Source organism: Rosa chinensis, chromosome 2 (assembly GCF_002994745.2).
Source record: "Rosa chinensis cultivar Old Blush chromosome 2, RchiOBHm-V2, whole genome shotgun sequence".
NCBI lineage: Eukaryota > Viridiplantae > Streptophyta > Magnoliopsida > Rosales > Rosaceae > Rosa > Rosa chinensis.
In genome coordinates, this window is record NC_037089.1 from 82,501,074 (window position 1) to 82,518,603 (window position 17,530).

The 17,530-nt window shown below is 37.2% G+C and overlaps 3 long non-coding RNA genes across 4 annotated transcripts; 2 read left to right on the forward strand and 1 right to left on the reverse strand.

Annotated features, from left to right (window-relative positions):
- Positions 1–346: 346 nt before the first annotated feature.
- Positions 347–2,474, forward strand: LOC112189151. Its single transcript, XR_002931750.2, has 5 exons — positions 347–443; positions 541–593; positions 677–774; positions 1,076–1,174; positions 2,100–2,474. It is a non-coding gene; the product is annotated as an uncharacterized LOC112189151 (long non-coding RNA).
- A 3,027-nt stretch (positions 2,475–5,501) lies between these two features.
- LOC112186388 lies at positions 5,502–16,111 on the reverse strand. Of its 2 annotated transcripts, XR_002930774.2 has the most exons (4): positions 15,151–16,111; positions 14,405–14,475; positions 6,085–6,141; positions 5,502–5,715 (listed from the first exon to the last, which is right to left on the reverse strand). It is a non-coding gene; the product is annotated as an uncharacterized LOC112186388 (long non-coding RNA). The 2 variants fall into 2 exon arrangements; XR_002930773.2 differs by lacking the exons at positions 5,502–5,715; positions 6,085–6,141 and adding an exon at positions 13,272–13,522 and having other exon boundaries at positions 15,151–16,107.
- On the forward strand, positions 8,232–9,001 carry LOC112186387. The gene is made up of 3 exons (XR_002930772.2): positions 8,232–8,300; positions 8,583–8,656; positions 8,923–9,001. It is a non-coding gene; the product is annotated as an uncharacterized LOC112186387 (long non-coding RNA).
- Positions 16,112–17,530: the final 1,419 nt, after the last annotated feature.

Consider the following 17,530-nt stretch of genomic DNA (forward strand, 5'->3'; position numbering starts at 1 on the left):
GGTGGCTAGTTGAGTTGTTATGACATCTATTACAATGACTGCATCATCTTAGACAGGGGTGAGTGCTTCTTGCCTTTACTCTCAAATTATTAGCTGATACTGAGTTGACTATCATAATGTATTGACCATCCATCTTTCACCATGCTACTATGATGTATTTACTTGCTAGATGATACAGTAGACAAATGTATACAATGCCCCACTCCCCACCCAAAACACACATAAGGGAGTAGAAAAAAGGGTGCAAAAGTAGAGTAATATCCTTCTTACCATGTGGATAGAGATTCTCTAATGCTCTTATTGTTAATTGGTGGTTCCCTTGTATACCCCCAAGACAACATTAATGTTGAAATCAGGAAAAGAGACAGTTGTTTTGTTCATAACCATATATCTCTACACCGACATGCATCAACTCTTCTTGCAGACAGCGATAAAATTATACGGTAAGATGATCAGTTTTAGTCCTCGATAAAGGCTTGATAGAGGTTGGGTTTCTGTTTCATACAGCTAATAAAACCTTTTTTTCTGTTGAAACGGAAGAAAAGAAGAGAAGAAGAAGAAGAGGTACTTTACCTGTAAATTGATCATCCCAGGTACTTTACCATGGCATCTAATTTGTTTGATTTTTTTCATTTACCATGGCTTCTAATTTGTTTCATTTATTCTTTGAAAGTAGTTGATTCCTTTCATCTTCGGGGAGCCGCTACTACCATCTAGATTCACTGTTAGTCAAGCTCAACCTGAACAATCGAAATCAAGAACAGTGAAAGCTTGGTAAGATTTCAGTTAAGTAAAATCAAGATGAATATCATAGTTGTTCATCTTCTGTTCATATACCCAAAGTGATTACCTTTAATTCACTTTCCGTTTTTATGTTTTCAGCTGTAGTAACTAATTTGTCAGCTTTTATTATCTTTCAAGACAAAACCTTTTATTGTTTCTTTGTTTTGTTAATCGAAGTTAGCTAACGATTGGATCTAAGAGGGATGTGGGTCTGGGTTTGTTTTGGATTGCTCATCTATCTTTTTTTTTTTTTTCCTGTCTGATATTGGGTTTTTGGTTTGAAATGCTCCAGGAATTGCAAGTTTAGTCATCGTGTTGGAAGGGAGTGTGAAAAAAGAAGAGGTATTCGTTCACAGCGACCGTTGCGTTATCATTCATCTACTCAAAAAAGGTAATCGTTGGTGACTTCCTCTTCCGTCTTAATCTGGTGTTTGAATGATTGATTACTGATTCACTGTTTCATTGTCTTATGTTTGATGCTCGGGTTGGACTGAAAGTCAGTAAGAGAGTTGGTTGTTGAAGTTTTAGATTAAAAATCCGTGTATACATATGTATATAATATTTTATGTATGTATATATATGATTGTTGTCATCATCAATCCAGTTGTTCTGATATTTCTTGATGAAATTTGCCAATTTTTCATTCTCTATACAAAATTGATCTACTATTTCATATGTTGAAGTAGAAATAAAATGCCTAATTTGTAATACAGTTTATGATGTTCGAAAGAAGAAGTTATTGAGAAAATAAAGTTTTATACATGACTCATTGCCTTTGCTGCCATCCCTTTGGTTTATTTCCATGTAGAATTTGCGGTAGTTACATAATTACCTTTGTATGGGCTGCCTTTCCATAGGTATTTCCTACACGCTAACTATTGAATTTGAAGTTTGTATACATATATATACACACAGAATTTTATATGTGTGTGTGTGTGTTATAATAATAATCATCGTCATCAACTCATTCCTTTTGGTGTTTATTGATGATACTTGCCAACTCTTTGTTTTCTAAACAAAATTGACGATCGAAAGATAGACAGAGAAAAAAAGAGAGAGAGAGAGAACAGTTTTTCTTCTCTTTGTTAAATCTGAAATTTTAGAGTCTGAGATTTTGATCTGTTGTTGGGCATCTATCCCACCTTCTTCTTCATGAGCAGTGCTTATAAATTGTTAGAAGCTCAATGTAATATGTTCAGATATGCGTACGTACTTTGATAGAGTATCTAATAGTTATCTAGTTTGCCTCTTTTACCAATCCTCAAGATCTCATTATATGTTTTATTGATCTGCCATGTTTTTTTTTTATAATGCAGAAATAGGATGCTTGCAACTGCTGCAACTGCCCTTGGCATCCAAGTTGGGTGTGGATTCAGGCCTAAGATTCCATGTAGGAGATGAATGTAGAGCTATGAGGGGGGTGCATAATCACAGGCCATATTACTTTCTTATATGCAGAGGCAGCTGCTGCAACTGTCATGGGCATCCAAGTTGGATGTGGATTGCATTCAAGAGATGAGTCTGGAGCTAATGTTGCACAAGATAATGAACTTGTCCATCAGATTCTTCAAGCATATGCTGCACAAGATGGAAATTGGATTGCTCGTATTGCAGCATTACTTGTGGGTGAGGATTGAACACAATCTTGTATAGCTTATGAAATTGGAAGGCATAGTTCAATGAAATGTTTAAATGCTTGTAATGTTGTATATGGTGAATGGATTAGAGTTTGTTTAATGTATCAAAGTTACTTTTAACATTAATATAAAATTATTGTTTATTGGTAATAATCTCTAGCATTGAATTTGTACAATTTCACCTAGCATTGATCTCATACAACACAATACAAAACAATGTGTTGTATGACTGTAAAGAGTTCAAAACTAAGGCTTTTCTTACAACAGTCATTGGCTATTAGTCAGTTTGATTACAATAATCACACCACAGTTAACTAAATATAGTTGTTGTGTGAACTAACAACCAACAACATAAGAAAACAAAATTTTGTTGTGTGAGATTCATAACACACAACGGAAATAAGGTATCTCCGTTGTCTGAGTAAATCATCAGACAAGGGAGATACTTTCACTTCGGTTGTGTGTTACTTACCTCGGACAACAAAGAGAGAGTTGTATCTGTTGTCTGTTATTAATCTCAGACAACAAAGAATTAGTCATACCTGTTGTGTGTTATGAATCTCAGACAACAAAGAATTAGTCATACCTGTTGTGTGTTATGAATCTCAGACAATGAAAAAATTTCATCTTCTGTTGTCTGAATGTGACGAGGCATCGCCGCGCATGCCATGCCAGGCACATGCTGCGCAGAACTCACACAACGGAAATAGGTATTTCTGTTGAGCAAACTATTATCACACAACGGTGCAATCACCGTTGTCTGATTTTTCAATCACACAACACTCACTTAGACCACGGTGAGCTTGGTCATCACACAACACAAATCCACCGTCGTCTGATAACCTTTTTGTAGTAGTGCTAATCACGCCTCGATTTTTTAAAAAATTAAAAATCAAGATAATCTTACAATTATATTTGACGTGAATGGTTCAGTCATCAATACAAAATACCTAAAAAGTTTTTTCCTTTTAAACCAAGTACATACTGATGCCTTGAATACACAATGTCTATATAGACTTGCTCCGTAGAGTCATATATTGCATTACACAAGTTTACGAATTAAGTTGCAATAACAAAATAATAAGTAAATGCTCCTCAAAGCTCACTACATAGCGGAAGTCTTAACATTAATAAAGCCACAATATTAGCTTCCTACCCATACAGCTACTACTAGAACTCAACTTCACCCTCGATTACCCTGACCTACAAATTAACCCCTACACCATCGAATAATGCACCGGGTTGCCACACAACAAACCCGGTAAGCTTTTAAAAGCTTGTATGAGTAAACTCAAATACAAGAACCACATAACTAGCATGATTAACGAGGCAAACCTTTCAACTCAAATAAAATAACTCACACCAAGATCACGAGGAATCCACCGATTCAATTTAAGGAAGCAACAGACAAAAATCCTGAGGAAAACGTTTCAACTCAAGGCAAAGAAACACACACCAAGATTCCTTAAAAACCTAATATTCTTTTCCCAAAAGAAATAACATAAGTCACACCGTGGCAAATCATAGAAAATGTTAACCTAACAAATCAATATGAAAATCTAGTCCAACCTGGACAATAAAAGTCAACTCAGTGACAAAATCATATGAATCATTAACCTAACAATTCAATATGAAAGTCTGGTCCAACCTGGACAATAAAAGAAAGTACACAACCGAAACTCTCTTTTAAAAACATATATCCACAAGTGCCATAATACAAAGTTATGCCCCATGACAGTACTATAAAACCTTATTATAAAAACAGAATAAGAAACCAGCATACACCTCCAAGTACACCTACATTTTTGAAAGTCCACACACTTTTATTCTTTTGTAAACCTAGAACTCTGAAGAATCAATAAAAGAACTACAGAGTAGGTTTTTGCGACCTATTCTCTCAAAAAGAGATAAACATGGTCATTTCATTCCCCTTATAAAAAAGAGGAATAAAGACCGAAAATAAAATAATGAATAAAAACTTAAATTTTGATAGGCCGAGAACAACCAAGCAAACCCTAACCCATTAAGGCCAAAACAATCAGCCCAACACGAAGGTGACAGGTCCAACCAATTCTTGACCTAACTAGAGGGAAGATTGGTCCAAGCTAGCCCGCCCTCCACTTCGTCTTGCTCCCCTGCAATGCAGCTGCAGTCACCGCGCGCCGACCAACTTGTCACCGTCGCCATAGCACCAGTAGTCCTGTACCGTCACCATAGCCTATGTTGGTTCCCGACAAAATAATTTTTTTGTTTGGTCTTGACTTTCTTTTGAATGTACCTAAGCTTAATTAGAAAATTTTAGTTATCTAATGAACATCCGATTGTTGTTATCTAAATTTTATGGGTCTAACCGTCTAACACTGCAGTGACTGCACTATTTTCCTTGTGAATTGTTCATTGTTCTTGTAGTTTACTTGAATTAAGGTATATGGGTATTGCAATGTTTAGGGAAATTTCCATATCATATTTTCTAGAAGAAAGAGTATATTATTTCCAAATGGCAGTAAATTAGCCAGTCTAATATTTTGTTCGTTTATGCAATATTCTTCATACAAGATGCTTCCATATTATGCCTTGGCGTATGCACTTGGTGGATGTGACAGATAATTTATTAGCTAGAAGAGCTTCAAAGATAGGATGCTTATATTAAAATGTGCATTATCTAGGTTCTTTAATAACAAGGGGAAAGTTGCATGCAATTTCACTTAGCAACTTGGACCTCTAAAATTAATCCATAGAAGTCGTACTCGATCAGTCAAGTTGCTTCATAATATATGATATCGATTGATACGGACGAAAATGTTTTTCTTTCTATTTTTAACTAGGGGTGGGTTCGGTACGGTACCGGATCTTGAAGCTCAATACCACGTACCGTACCAAACTAAGTTGGTACACAAAAAAGCCTACCATTACCGGCCACAGAAGTCGGTATACCAACTTTTCGGTATACCGATATCTCGGTTCGGTTTCGGTTGGTTGGGCCTAGTACCGAGTTTAAAATTGGGCCAGATTTCAGCTAAGGCCCAACTAAAATTTTAAAAGCCCAAACCTGTCAACAAATGAAAAAAATGCAATCCTCACATCAATTTGAAGGGCCAACCTGGAAATGAAAAATAAACTAAAAACTCTCATACATCAACTTCACTACTTGAGTTCATCACTTATTCACTCATACATCAACTCCCTTCATCACTCCATAGTTCATACAATTTTTAAGTCAATAATTCATAGTTCACAGTTCACCCAAATGAGGCCTTGATTAGTTGATTCTGCAAATTCAGTTGAGTACCTATAGCTGCAAAAAAGAAGAAGATAGAAACAAAACATACAAACATCAAACATAAATATAACAGTTCACAATAGCTTTCAGTTTCTGTCAAATGCACCTATCATCAACCTAACGAGGATATTATTCCTAAAATTTCATAAAAATGGAATCTTTCACTGTATTTCATGCTTTTTCCTAAGCACACATTTGGCAACAGACACAAACCAACTTCAACTTCTTCTACAGAAGTTCAAAACTTCAAATATCTTAGAAAACCACAACACAGGTCTATCATAAAACTAAAAAATCCACAACCTTTCTCACAAATTCAAAAATTTAGCAGGAAACGAAAAAAAATAAAAGAACAAGCTTTACCAACAAAAAAAAAGCACATACCCAGAGCTGAGGCTTCACTCATCTGAGAGCTCCTCACGTCTCTCCTTCTCCATCAGCCTAAAACAACCAACAGCAAAAAAGAGCACATAAAATTAGTAAAACTATTAGAGAATCCATAAACAACCGGGTGCTCAAGCAAAAATCCAAAAGGGTATTCCAATTCACAACACCCACCAATCAGGCAAGCAGAATCAAGAAAAACAAATCCTGAATCTAGAATTGAATAAAAAAGATTAAGTCTTTGGATATCAAACTGGTATAAAGGGGACAAAAAACACAAAAAACCCAGAAAAAAGAAACGTATTACTAGCATCTTCATGAGTCAAACAAAGATCTGAGCAGCAGCACTGACCAAAAAGAGAGTACGAGGACATGAATCGAATGAATTGATACGAGATTTTCTGGGTTTGATTCGAATCGAACTTCAAAGGAGAGGTCCAGAGGCGGAGAGTTCTGGGTTTGAATCGAAAGAACTTCAAAGGAGAGGTCGAGAGGGCGGAGAGGCGGAGATTTCTGGGTTTGAATCGAAACGAGAAGCAGAGAGAGGGCGGAGCCGCGGAGAGGCGGAGATCGGGAGATGTCTGGGTTCGAGCCTTCGGGGCCTCGAGGGAAAGAGTGGCTGAGGGGAAGAGTGAGGGAACTGGATTAGGTTAATAGGTTCTGTACTCTAATCAACGGTTATAATAAGATTTGAAATCAAACTATTAATGATCAACGGTTCAGATCGATAGATGTAAAATATATTTAAATAAATAAATAATATATATAATATACGGTACGGTACGGTATACCGTATTTATCTGAAAATCAGTACCAGTACCGTACCATTATCTAGAAATCGGTTCGGTACTACCGTACCAAAGTCTCGGTAACTGACATAGTTGGTTACCAACATTGTTGGTTCGGGTGGTAATCGGTTGGTTGGTTTGGATCGGTAGAATTTGCCAGCCCTATTTTTAACTAGTCAGGAATTTTTTTTCAAAGTCATTCTCACAAGTTCTTCATTTGTTGAACGAGTATTGCTATTCACTTAGATCTCCGCTTTTAATATTTAGACCTCCATATATTCCTAATTTTATACATCAAACTTTCAATTTTACTCTCATTTTGTCTTTTCTATTTTTCTGTCCATTCCACCTTCACACAACCCACCTCCATCTCTACCTTCACATGTCTCTGGTAACATAAGATTAGCCACCTCTCTCTCTTAGGGGTGGGCTCGCGAAACCGAAAACCGAAAAAAACCGCACCGATACCCGAACCGCAGCCGAAAAAAACCGCACCGAAAAGCACCGCACCGAACTAGGAAAAACCGCACCGCACCGCACCGAATCTGTTCGGTTCGGTTTTCGGTTTCGGCCCGGAAAAACCGAACCGAACCGCAAAAAACCGAAACACTGTTCATTAGGGCAAAACGACGTCGTTTTGTTTATTAGGGTTTACTTACCTAGTTACCTCCGCACCTCGCTGTCGCCTATCGCTTCCTCTGTTCCTCACTTCCTCGGCTAAACTCTCTCGAGTGAAGTCGCCTACTCGCCGTCTCGCCCAGTCGCCCGGCCTCGCTTCCTCTGTTCCTCACTTCCTCGGCTAAACTCTCTCGAGTGAAGTCGCCTACTGGCCCAGTCGCCCGGCCTCGCTTCCTCTGTTCCTCGCCCAGTGGCTAAACTCTCTCGGCCCCGAGTCTCTCAATCGTATCCTCGCCGCCACCGGACGCCGCTAATCAATTCCGGCGACACACAGACCGCAACGCTGGAAGACTGGAACTCCGTCTTTGATTTCCACCGATTTCCATCTCTCTTTCCATCGGTTAGGTTAGTCGAACTCCGTCTTTGATTTCCATCGATTTGTGTGTAGCTAGTTGATTGTATGAGCTAGTGTCTGGGCTCAGCGATAATGGACTTTGATTTTGATTATCTTCAGTTTCGATTTATCTGTTTATCTGTATCGATTTCAGTATCTGGGTTTGGGTGTTTGGGATTGGGTATCGATTTATCTGTTTTCAATTAATTTCAGTATCGATTTATCTGTTTTCGGTGTTTGGGGCTTTAATTTGGGATTGGGTTGGTGGTTTGCAAATTTGTTTACTGAATTGAATATTGATAATTTCTGGACTGAGATTTTTGATTTTGTGTGGATTACAGGTTTCGATATTGATAATTTCTGCAATGAGATTCTGCATTGAAGAAGACTCGGCTTCAGAGATTGAAGAATTCCAGGTTAGGTCTGATCCAAATTGAAAGGGTTTCTTGATTTCGTGGATTACTTGATGCTATTTGGTTTTTGATCTGGACATTCTCTTGTGCTATTGTTGTAGATTAGCTTGGAATTATAGTAACAGATTTGGGCTAGACTTTGGTCAGTTGGTGTTTATAGCTATGATCTTTCTGGATAAGGTAAGAGCCGAGGCATGGAATTGTGGAATGTTTATGTCATGTTGTGTATATTGTGGAATGTTCTTGCTGGACATGGAATTGAGACATTGAGTATGTTAGTTTCAGGTACTCTGCATTTGTTTTGGCTGAGTGGTTCTAGACTTTCAGCCCCGATGAATAAATCATCTTCATCATCTCAGGTAGCATTTTTTTGTTTAAAATCAGTTTATGTTTGTTGATGTAAGCTAATTGCAGTAAGCTAATTGCAGTAAGCTATAAATCTGGGCTATATATGCAGTAAGCTAAATATTTTACTGTTATATATATGCAGTATGCTAATCAAAATCTGCTTATATATATGCAGACTGCAGTAAGCTATAAATCTGGGCTATATATGCAGTTAGCTAAATATATTACTGTTATATATATGCAGTAAGCTAATCAAAATCTGCTTATATATATGCAGTAAGCTAATTGCAGTAAGCCAAATATATATGCAGTAAGCTAATGAAGAGGCAATCAAAATCTGCTGCTACTAGTTCCAGTGCTAATCCGAAATCAACTTCTTCATCTCAGGTAGTACCAATCTAAATCTCTGCAGTTTGTTTTTCTGTTTTGTGCTGGCATTATTGCAGTTTCTGCCTTTTGAGTCTAGCCACACACTGAAAAAATCAAATCAATTTTGAAAATAGGCTTTCCTATTACACTGAAAAAATCAAATCAATTCTGTTCTGTTTTGCAGATCAACACTAGTGTTGGTGAATCTATAACACCAATAACTCCCCATGAAGGAACTTCTACTGCAACTCCGGAAGTTCAAGGAACTCAAGCAACCGAGCTTGAAGATGAGATTATGCTATTGCCCTCATTCATATGTTGATGTTGGTTCGTTTTTTTTTTTTATGTTTAATCTTTTAGTCAACTTATAAATTTTTAATTTGTGAGGTTAGTGTTGATGTAATGATGGACTTTTATAAACTTTGGACTCTATATTTTTTGACAATTTCATATATTGATGTTAGAATTTGATGGACTATATGAAATTATGAATTGAATTATATGGACTATGGAGTATCGAATTAGAGATTATTGTTTAGTGAAGTACAAAACATGCATTAGTAAACTTGTAAACTTCTTGTTATAGATTATAATTACAGGTTTATAGAAACAAAAACTTCTCGAGTTACAATACCAAAGGTGTATTAGGTAAAATCTGTTTTTCAAAAAAAAAAAAAAAAAAAAAAAAAAACCGAACATGGACCGAACCGACCCGAACCGATCGGTTCGGTTCGGTTTTAAGTGCCAAGTTTCCAAAACGAAAAAACCGCACCGAACCGCACCGAATGTTATTTCGGTTCGGTTTTCGGTTTAGGCTCGGAACCGAACCGATCGGAACCGAACCCACCCCTACTCTCTCTCTCTCAAAATAATGAAATATATTAGAGTAATAAAAGTCTTAATCTGCTGCAAACATAAAATTTCTAGAAAGAAATCCGAGGCTGTCCCACTGACCTCGTCCATTAACAATTTCCCAGAATATGCAGCCATCTAGACCTGGTTATTTCAGGAGCACGGCCCCGTTCACATGGTCACCTACTGACCAAATGATATTTGGTCAGTCACCGTTCGATTGAGATCAGACGGTTGACAGCTCTCATCTCATATTTCATCACTTAGCTGTCAACCGTCCGATGTCAATCGAACGGTGACTTACCAAATAATATTTGGTCAGTAGGTGACCAGGTGATCATGACTGTTCAGGAGCATATTTGAAGTGCTTCTTCTCTGATCTCTAGTGAACGAGATTATGAGATCTATGAAGCAGTCGGAAAGTAACCCTAGATTTCCAAGCAATAAACCTAAAACAAGAATTCTGGAGTCCACCAGAGATAGTTGAGAAAACACTTAATTTGATTGATAATATGATAAAAGATATGTTCTGCAACCGTTTAAGGTTGCTTATATATGAGAAAAGAAACCCTAGGGCAACTAACAATGAAACCCTAAAGCTTACGGGTCAAAATGAAACAAATCCCAATCAACTAGAAAACCAAAAATGCTGAAAAACAGTAAATTGCAGTTTTGAGGCCCGAAAGTGACTATTATGAACACGAACGATTCAGGTTGGACAGATTCGGTTTGTTCATTGATTTAATCTAGTTCGATACCTTAACGATCATCAATTTGGTTGAAAATTTACAGAAGTGATCTATACATTATGACCTAAAAACTGAACGGTCGAGATGTGGATATGCAATTGAAAAATGAGTCTATTCAAGAAAATTCGCATATTTTAAAATATGCAGAGGTCCTTAGCAGAGAATGATTGCATATACGAACGGTTTAGGTTGGACAAATTTGGTTCGTTCATTGATTTAATCTAATTCGGTACCTTAACGATCATCAATTTGGATGAAAATTTGCATAAGTGATCTATACATTAGGACCTAAAATCTGAACAGTGAGTCTATTCAATGAAATAAGCAAATATTAAAATATGCGGAGGTCCTTAGTAGAGAAGGACTGCATATATGTGTGTGTGTGTGTGTGTGTGTGTATCACTACACCAAAAAGGTTAACAGACAACACTTTTTGCACAATGAATAAAAAAAGTGTTGTGTGATGAAGAAAAGTGAATCACACAACATGTTTACTAAACTTTCGTTGTATAAGGTGGTTAAAATTCTGAAGTTTTTTTTAGAAGGTCATTGCAAAACGGTTACAAGAATAATCTGTTGTGTGAATCATAAAAAAAATAGCGGCAGATTTCCCCCTAGATCGACTCAAATTTGGCTCCAAATTGGTACTACATGATACAACAGTATAGTTATATATGTTGTCTGAGTATAGCATGCAAAACATTCATACAACGGTTTTGTACTTTCTGTTGTGTGATAAAGTGGGAAATATTTGCATATGCCTTTATTTGGCCCAAAATGGCACTGAAGCCCCCCAACAACCTCTAAGTTTTGATTGAAATATAGCACCAGATTGATGATCCCATAACCAAATGAGTTGTTTCCGTTGTGTAAATGAGCATTGCCTAGCTTGTTACTTCGGTTGCATATTATAGCGGGAACTTTTCCCTCTTCGGAACCTTAGCTGAGGTCTAATTTGTTCACAATCAGACAACAAAACTTCGTCTTTATGTTGTCTGATTCATAAAGCAAAAATTAAAATCCCGCCTTTGACAACTTAATTCGGTAGGTAGCTAGGTTTATTGGATTTGCTGTCTCCCCGTCAACACTTTGTCAAAACAACCGTTTCCTCTCGTCGAGCAGCTCTCTTCTCAACTTCATCAAAAACCACCACTCTGTCATGAAAACACCATCTGTCATGAAAACACATCTCGATTAGGTCTATCCCGTTGAAGCCATGCCAACCCATTCCCTCTCTCATCTCCCCTCACCAGCAAACCAAAAAGGAAGAAACTCGGAGTTTTGATTCTAAGCAAAATCACCACGAGGTAATTCCCACCTCAACCAAAACGGTGCGGCTTTAAGTTTAATTAACATACAGAAGCACTGACCTTGTTGTTCTTGCGCAACCGACTTGAAACCACTGAGCAGATCTCTCTCTCTCTTTCTCTTTTCTCTCCGTCACTCGCTATTAATGCTGCTCCAGCCACGAACAGGTCTGTAGTGAGCAGTTTGATGGCGGATCCTACCAGACTTAACCTCCACCTAGATCTGTCGAAGCTTGTGGGTTCAGGTAAGATTCCAATTCCACAAATTCTCATTCTCTAGTTTTGGTCTGTTCGCCCCATTCTACCATGTTTGGATTTCCTGATTTTGATTTTAGGGTTTTTGAGGATATTATGGTTTTTTGTGGATTTTTTTCAAGGGAAAAGACTGTTGCTTTAGGAAATTGGATAACTGATTTATCAAAATGGAGATAAGGTTTTTGACATAAGTAAATTGTTCAGATAATATTGTAACAAATAGCAGTTCTATTTGATTAGAGTCCTGGGAACAAAATAGTATTTGATTGGTTTAGACTTACAATTTATAATATCTAAATTGGTGGTGAGTTGATGGTGTTAGTGTTAGGAATATGATTTGATCTTTTCATGATATTGTTAGACCCCAGAAAGTGAATTTAGTTTACGCTTAGCAGATTCAGTGTTCTTTTTGCCTTTGCCTTGATTGAAGATGTATATTCTGTGCAGTAAATTGATTGTAAATTCATGGAAAAATAGAGGGTTCGGTTACAATAATGAAAGTTTGGAGTATCATGGTGACTTTCAGTTTCCATTGGCTTGTATTGCTTGAATGTTGAATGTCAATCTTACATTCCTAGATGAAATGTAGTGATTTTTCTTCAATTAGTATTCCAGAGGTCAAGGATAGTATTTCAAAGAGGCCTGATTGTTTTTTGGACTAAATACTGTTTAGTCCTTGAGCTTTAACCATAAAACACTTCAGTCCCTGACTTTCTAATTTCACACGTTTAGTCCCTGTACTTCAAACTTTCAGACCAATAGGTCATTCCTGTCTAAAAGTTGCGGCGAAATGTCTATTATGCCCTAAGTTCTTTTTTTTCTTAATTAATTAATTAAATTTTGTTTTTTTGGAAAATGAATTTTTTTTTTTTCCCTTTCTTTCTTTCTGTTTATTTTTTTCTGTTTTTTCCCCTTTCTTTGTTTCTGTTTGAAAACTAAGAATAAATAAAATAAAATAAAAGAATAAATAAAATAAAAAAAGGAATAAATTTATTTTAAAAAAAAGAACTGAGGGCATAATAGACATTTCACCGCGACTTTTAGACGGCAAGGACCAATTGGTCTGAAATTTTGAAGTACAGGGACTAAACGTATGAAATTAGAAGGTCAGAGACTGAAGTGTTTTATGGTCAAAAACTCAAGGACTAAACAGTATTTAGTCCTTGTTTTTTTGTGTACAACACACTAATCCTCAAGAATTTAATATTACAACACACTCTCTCCAAATTTAAATGAAAACCTCACAATAAAGATGTAACTCCAATCCCACTACTCTAAGCAGCCTGATCACCTTCTCGATTCACCTGACCTGCAAGACTACCCGCTACACAATTTGAATAGTGTACTGGGATTGCAACAACACCAAACCCGGTAAGCTTTTGACAGCTCGTGAGTAAATTAGAAGGGAATGTTGATTTTAAATCATATTTCTTTTAACTCAAGTAAACAACCAACAATCTCAACATCTGTAAGGAAACATCAAACCAAAACACGGAAAATCCACAACGAATACATTTCCACAATCCTCTAATCCACAATATCACTACTTTTGTCCATCCCAACTGTTTTGATCCAACTATATCTCGGTTATTATTTAACCAGAGGTCTTCGGACTTTTCCCCTGTCCTCAGAGCACTACATCTCGGTTATTATTTAACCGGCGGTCTTTGGACTTTTCCCCTGTCCTCAGAGCACCACATCTCGGTCATTATCTAACCGGCGGTCTTCGGACTCCCAGTCCTCAGAGCACTACATCTCGGTTATTATCTAACCGGCGGTCTTCGGACTTCCAGTCCTCAGAGCACTACAATTCTACCATCTAATCACCTCAGAAGGTCAACATGATTATCACACACATTTATCGGTTAACATCATCATAAACAATCATGGTAATTTCCAATACAATGTCATATCTCAACCAAATTATCATAATTCCACACCCACCTCAATGTCACACCATTCCATATATATATACACGTAAATATATATATATATACGTAATCATCCGCACAGGGATAATCACTAATACCAACTATAAATCACACAAGAAAATCAGGAAATTCATTTTGTATAATTAAAACATTTTACTTACCTATGGACCGTAGTTGATCAAGTCCATATGATTAAAAACAAATATTTATTCCATAAATATTTTTCACACAATTACGACAATTAAATTAATTAAAAGTGCACGGTTCGTAATATGAACCACGTGAGATTTACTCACCTCTAATCCCGCTGCGTCTTCAATTTCACAAAACACACCAAAACCGCTCACCAAGGAAGACCGTCAATCACCTAAATCCAATATGATCATAACTTAGCCAACAACTCATAAACAAAATTAAACGATGATCCAACGGTCGGATCGAAATTATATGATGATCCAACGGTCGGATCCTCACGGATCGCCCTTAGGATCATCCCCCAAAATTATCACGAAGATCCAACGGTCAGATCTTCCTGAATCGTCCTTATAAACATCTCCACAAAATTTCATGAAAATCCGACGGTCGGATTCTCACGAATAGCCTTCCGAATCACTAATTCACAATTATACGAAGATCCAACGGTCGGATCTTCGCCCATGACCACACATGGTCACTGGGACAGTCATACGATCAACATATCAAAACTACAAGTCCATCGGACGGCCCGATCTTCAAAAAACATTAATTGGATTATCGAAATCGATCGAAACCGTAAAAATTCATAACTAAATCATACGATATCCAAAAATTATGAATTATATATGCAAACGATCGTATCAAAACGTAGAATCTAAAACTGTAAAGAAATCACATTTTTGACCCCCGGAAGTGGCCGGAAAAGGGTCGCCGGAAAAAGGACAGAGCCGTCGCCGACCACCGCAAATGGTGTCGGGGCCTGGCTACTCCTCTTCATCTCATCAAGCCCAACAATTTTCATAACTAGCACGAAGTCTGAAAATGACCGGAAGGGGTCGAAAATTACCTTGAACAGTATGAAGGTGGCCGGAAAATTTCCAAAAACCGGCGAGAAAATGCAGAAACAGGCGAGCCATGATTTCGACGTAAAAACTTCAATTTCAGGCTTCGATTACTTCTAGAGAGTTGTTAAGAACATCAAGACGAACCCACTGGATTAAGAATCAATCAAAACGATGCACTACAGCTCGAGATATCCCGATCGAAAGATTTTGGTTTCGGATCAAAAACCGACCGAGCTCCGACGAACGTGAAATCGGTCACTCCAGGTGCGATCCTTCTAGTATGATGATCCGCAAGTTGAGGCGAGTTCATGGAGCTAAGGATCTGAAGTTTTAGTGGCCGGAGCTAGGAGAAAACAGACGTTGACTAAAATCGAACTCAAATCGAAACAAGCTCACCACCGCCGTGCAAGGCCACCACATACGGGTGCGCAAGGACCATACGAAGCCAATGGAAGAAGTTTGGTGAGGATTGGTGGCCGGAGAAGGAAGAACTGACCGGACGAAATTCGTCCAGTTCCGTCGGTCTTGAACGCGGGAGGAAGAGAGAGAAAGGGACGATGGTTTCCCAGAAGGGAAAGAAATGAAAATAATTTTGGAAGTTTCCGAAAATGGAAGCTTTATATAAAATTGGAAACTTTTTCGAAAAATCATAACTAATTCATACGAACTCCGATTTTTGCGTTCCGCATATGCACGCGATTGTATTGACGAGCTCTACAACTTTCATGAAGGAAGTTTTCCCAAATTTTGTACGTATAAAAAGTCGATTTCGCGTGCCCTTAATTAACGTACGTTTTCGAAATATAATCGTTCGAACTAATTCTACACTTCTCCAAGCTTCGTACAATCACCCATGACTACGAAATCATTCTAAAATGTCCTCGGAAAATAATTTGGATTTTTTGGGGTATTACAAAATATATAAATGATATTTCTGTCGAAATTTTCATTTTGCGGACCCTTCATATTTCCTCGAAACTGAATATTTTGGTCATTGCAGAGAGAGAGAGAGAGAGAGAGAGAGAGAGAGAGAGAGAGAGAGAGAGAGAGAGAGAGAGAGAGAGAGTTTGTGGTGGTGGTGGATAAAGAAAGCTAAATGACAAATTGATTCTGCATGCATGTCCAGATTCTTTGAATGGAAAAGTCTTCTTTTGAAAGAAAATATGATGATCGATCTAGTATGATGGGAAATTTTTCATAAAAGTTAGGCGGAGGAGGAGGACCACTTTTTCATGGTCATAGTATCGACTGGAAAACCGTGTTTTCTATATATTGCACTATAATTTTCTGTGTTATTTGGCCGTTACGTGTGTTCAAATAAAGATTCAGATATTTCTTTCTACCATACTATTGTATTTCTTAGAATACGACTAATTCTAGTCTACCCCATTCATTCCCTGCACCGAAGTAAACTACAAGTTTCTTTATTCAGAGGGGAGGTATCATTTAATGACTTTCTTCACAATACACTGTAGTCTCTACTAATAGAGATGATGAAGATAGTGAATATTTTTTTACCTCATAGGTCTTCTATGTGGTTCTAAGTTACTCATGTAATTCAAGGTGTAATGTATGATATATACGTACAAAGAATGTATATAAGGTGTGATGGCATAGCCTCCCATTGGGTTTTCAGCCATCAAAAAAACAATTAGATGTTTATTTAAAAAAATTTAGGAGTTGTCGGCGATTCCGCATTTACCGTTTCATCTTAAATGATTACAACTCACTATATAACAATTTTAATTAAAGGTTTTCTTTCATAGATAATTGATAATTGATAAAACAAACATACCCAAAAGTTTCACTTAAAAATTCCATATTTTCCTTCCAATTTCCATCATTTTTCTTTAACATTTACCGAAATCGATATATCCACGATATTTCCTTCGAAATTTCCTTTTTTTGGACCATCAATATTTCTTCAAAACTCAATATTTTGGTCATTGCAGAGAGAGAGAGAGAGAGTGTGTGTGTGTGTGTGGCTGTGGCTGTGGTGGTGGTGGTGGTAAATGGAGAAAGCTAACTAACAAATTGATTCTGCATGCATGTCTAGCTTCTTTGAACGGAAAAGTCTTCATTTGATAGAAAATCAGATGATTGATCGGGTATGGTAGGGAATTTTTCATAAAACTTAGGTGGAGGAGGACCACTTTTTCATGGCCATATTATCGACTCGAAAACCGTGTTTTCTATATATTGCACTGTACTCTTTATAATTTTCTGTGTTATCTGGGTGTTAGAAATAAAGATTCAAATATTTCTTTGTAAGATACTATCGTATTTCATAGAATACGACTAATTCTAGTCTGCCCAATTCATTCCTTGCAACGAAGGAAACTACAAGTTTCTTTCTGCACAGGGGAGCTATCATTTAATGAG